Below are 4,611 nucleotides of genomic sequence, written 5' to 3' on the forward strand. Positions count from 1 at the left end.
CTTGTAGTGTCTGTACCTATGTTGGCTTGTAGTGTCTGTACCTATGTTGGCTGTCCCTATGTTGGCTTATAGTGTCTGTACCTATGCTGGCTTATAGTGTCTGTACCTATGTTGGCTGTCCCTATGCTGGCTTATAGTGTCTGTACCTATGCTGGCTTATAGTGTCTGTACCTATGCTGGCTTATAGTGTCTGTACCTATGTTGGCTGTCCCTATGTTGGCTTATAGTGTCTGTACCTATGCTGGCTTATAGTGTCTGTACCTATGTTGGCTGTCCCTATGTTGGCTTATAGTGTCTGTACTTATAGTGTCTGTACCTATGTTGGCTGTACCTATGTTGGCTTATAGTGTCTGTACTTATAGTGTCTGTACCTATGTTGGCTTATAGTGTCTGTACTTATAGTGTCTGTACCTATGTTGGCTGTACCTATGTTGGCTTATAGTGTCTGTACTTATAGTGTCTGTACCTATGTTGGCTTATAGTGTCTGTACTTATAGTGTCTGTACCTATGTTGGCTGTACCTATGTTGGCTTATAGTGTATGTACTTATAGTGTCTGTACCTATGTTGGCTGTACCTATGTTGGCTTATAGTGTATGTACTTATAGTGTCTGTACCTATGTTGGCTGTACCTATGTTGGCTTACAGTGTCTGTACCTATGTTGGCTTATATTGTCTGTAATTACGTTGGCTTATAGTGTATGTACTTGTATGTACCTACGTTGGCCTACATTGTCTGTAATTACGTTGGCTTATAGTGTATGTACTTAGTGTCTGTACCTACACCATATGTACGCTTGCACTGTACGCGTCGGCTTATATCGTGTTTACTTATTTTGTACCTGTTACGATTGGAGCTGCCCTGCCCTGGCACTTAGTCACAGCTAGGTAGAACAGTTAAAAAAACTTTACCGCTCATCTGTCTTCTATGGGATTTTGGGTAGAAATTTTATTGGTCCGGAGCGGGGACAAGTCCTAGCTGTCAGCCCCTCATTGACCACTTCCTCTCGTCTCGCAGGTCCCTGAGGCTACCGATTTCTCCCCAGAATCTACCATTTGACATCAAGGAGCAGCAGCCAGAAGATGCGTCGAAGCACGTTCTCCAGCGTTTCAAGTAAGGGCCGCAGTGAGCATCCGAGTCAGAAGCGTGTGAGAGCACGTGGCTGTCTGTGTCTGCTCGTCTCTGCACGTGTGAGCGCATGCTGACCGGAACTAACCTTGTGTGTATGACCTTTTGCCTTTCAGGTTTTTCAACTCATTTTTAAATTTAGAATAAAAAATCCCCAGCCGGGGGTTTTTTTTTTTTCCCCCCCGGCTGGGTTTTTTTTTCCTCGGTCCCGGTCGGTCCGCGAGGCGACGTTCATCGCCAGAGTTTGGGCGCGGACCGTCCAGGGGCCGGGGTTTTTGTCAGGCAGGAGGATTGTTTTTTGGAGGCTCCTGGGAACCATGTTCCTGAAGAGCGCTACGAATGAGTGCCGGGGGTTAGCAGAGGGATTTAACGTGTGAGCGAGGGTGGGTTTGTGTGTAAGCTGAAGGAAGCGTGTGTGTGTGTTGAAGGTTTCTAACACCTTGTATGGCTTTTGCCTTTCAGGTTTTTCAACTCATTTTTAAATTTAGAATAAAAAATCCCCAGCCGGGGGGTTTTTTTTTTTTCCCCCCGGCTGGGTTTTTTTTTCCTCGGTCCCGGCCGGTCTGCGAGGCGACGTTCATCGCCAAAGTTTGGGCGCGGACCGTCCAGGGACCGGGGTTTTCGTCAGGCAGGAGGATTTTTTGGAGGCTCCCGGGAACCGTGTTCCCGAGGAGCGCTGTGAATGAGTGCCAGGGGTTAGCAGAGCTGTTGAGGTGTGAGCGAGGGTGGGTTTGTGTGTAAGCTGAAGGAAGCGTGTGTGTTGAAGGTTTCTAACACCTTGTATGGCTTTTGCCTTTCAGGTTTTTCAACTCATTTTTAAATTTAGAATAAAAAATCCCCAGCCGGGGGGTTTTTTTTTTTTCCCCCCGGCTGGGTTTTTTTTTCCTCGGTCCCGGCCGGTCTGCGAGGCGACGTTCATCGCCAAAGTTTGGGCGCGGACCGTCCAGGGACCGGGGTTTTCGTCAGGCAGGAGGATTTTTTGGAGGCTCCCGGGAACCGTGTTCCCGAGGAGCGCTGTGAATGAGTGCCAGGGGTTAGCAGAGCTGTTGAGGTGTGAGCGAGGGTGGGTTTGTGTGTAAGCTGAAGGAAGCGTGTGTGTTGAAGGTTTCTAACACCTTGTATGGCTTTTGCCTTTCAGGTTTTTCAACTCATTTTTAAATTTAGAATAAAAAATCCCCAGCCGGGGGGTTTTTTTTTTTTTCCCCCCGGCTGGGTTTTTTTTTCCTCGGTCCCGGCCGGTCTGCGAGGCGACGTTCATCGCCAAAGTTTGGGCGCGGACCGTCCAGGGACCGGGGTTTTCGTCAGGCAGGAGGATTTTTTGGAGGCTCCCGGGAACAGTGTTCCCGAGGAGCGCTGTGAATGAGTGCCAGGGGTTAGCAGAGCTGTTGAGGTGTGAGCGAGGGTGGGTTTGTGTGTAAGCTGAAGGAAGCGTGTGTGTTGAAGGTTTCTAACACCTTGTATGGCTTTTGCCTTTCAGGTTTTTCAACTCATTTTTAAATTTAGAATAAAAAATCCCCAGCCGGGGGGTTTTTTTTTTTTTCCCCCCGGCTGGGTTTTTTTTTCCTTGGTCCCGGCCGGTCTGCGAGGCGACGTTCATCGCCAAAGTTTGGGCGCGGACCGTCCAGGGACCGGGGTTTTCGTCAGGCAGGAGGATTTTTTGGAGGCTCCCGGGAACCGTGTTCCTGAGGACCAAAGATTGCCAGTGTGTAATTTAGCAGTTGTGCTCAGAGTGATGGTGATTTTGTGTTGGAAGGGGGTGTTAATGGTAGATGAGCGTTGTTTTCAATCTGCTTTTGTTGTTTTGGGTTTCCTGTAACAATAAATCAACCTGTAATGAAAATATGAAAAAGGTTATCATAGTGTATTGCTCTGTATTGCTCTGTATTGCTCTGTATTGCTCTGTATTGCTCTGTATTGCTCTGTATTGCTCTGTATTGCTCTGTATTGCTCTGTATTGCTCTGTATTGCTCTGTATTGCTCTGTATTGCTCTGTATTGCTCTGTATTGCTCTGTATTGCTCTGTATTGCTCTGTATTGCTCTGTATTGCTCTGTATTGCTCTGTATTGCTCTGTATTGCTCGTCTTGGCATCAGCTGCTGCATTTCCCTGTATTGCTCTGTATGTAAATTAGACTTTTACCAGTGTGTCTATAGATTGTATCTGTGCTTGCATTTGTATAGACCGTTTCCATGTATTTTGCTGAAGTGTAAATAAAAATATTCATTTAATAAAGTTGAATCAACCCTAATAAAGACAACCCCTACCCCCACCCTGGCCCCTCCCTCCTTTCGGTGTGGTTTTGTCTTTTTCTTTTCCACTGTATTTCTTCCTTTTGCTCCTCACTTCACTTTTCTATTTCTGACTTGATTTAATTTCCATCTGTCTCTAACCTTTTGTTTCTGTTTCTCACCCTTTTTAGCTCTGTGCCTCTGCCTCTGTAACTGTTTCCATATGCTTTCTTTCTTCTGTTTGTCCATTTCCCTATTTGTCTCTGACTGTATTCATTTTTCTGTCTGTTGTCTATAATTTGCACCTTATTTCTCTTCCCTCTAAACCTTAACTGTTCTCCCTTCTTTTCCGCTCCGTGTTCTCTTTTTACTCGGTTTGTCTTTTTTGCTCGTACTCTTTTTGTTTTTCACCCTAGCCCAAGTCTTCACTTCAACTCTAACCCTAACCACTTTCCCTTCTAACTCCTCTTCTCCTTCATTCTCTCCCTTTCCTTTTTATTTTCATTCTAACTCCTAACTCCTCTCCTTTAGTTTCTCCCTCTCCTCTTTCTTTTCCTTCTCCTCCCTTCCTTCAATCTTTTTTCTCTCTCCCTCTCTTTTACTCACGCTTTTCTTTTCTCTATTCTCTCTCTACCTCTGTTTTCTCTCTCTCTACCTCTTCTCTCTCTCTCTACCTCCCTCCCTCTCTACCTTTCTTTTCTACCTCTTTGTGTTCTTTTCCCTCTCCTCTCTCTCTCTCTGTTCTTTTCTCTCTCCTCTCTCTCTCTGTTCTTTTCTCTCTCCTCTCTCTCTCTGTTCATTTCTCCCTTCTCTCTCTGTTCTTTTCCCTCTCCTCTCTCTCTCTGTTCTTTTCCCTCTCCTCTCTCTCTCTCTGTTCCTTTCCCTCTCCTCTCTCTCTCTGTTCATTTCTCCCTTCTCTCTCTCTGTTCTTTTCCCTCTTCTCTCTCTCTCTGTTCTTTTCCCTCTTCTCTCTCTCTCTGTTCTTTTCCCTCTCCTCTCTCTCTCTGTTCTTTTCCCTCTCCTCTCTCTCTCTGTTCTTTTCCCTCTCCTCTCTCTCCTCTCCTCTCTCTCTGTTCTTTTCTCTCTTGTCCCTCTCTCTCTTTCCTTTTCTCTCTCTCCCTTCTCTAACTTTTGTCTTCCTTTCTAGCTTTAGATTACAAATGCAGCAGTAGAAAATTTCAGGCTCCCCGGGAATAAAAGAAAAAAATATTAAAAAAAAAGAAGACACCCTTTTACTCCCGGGGAGCCTGAAATT

The sequence above is a fragment of the Haemorhous mexicanus genome, chromosome 22 (genome assembly GCF_027477595.1).
Source record: "Haemorhous mexicanus isolate bHaeMex1 chromosome 22, bHaeMex1.pri, whole genome shotgun sequence".
NCBI lineage: Eukaryota > Metazoa > Chordata > Aves > Passeriformes > Fringillidae > Haemorhous > Haemorhous mexicanus.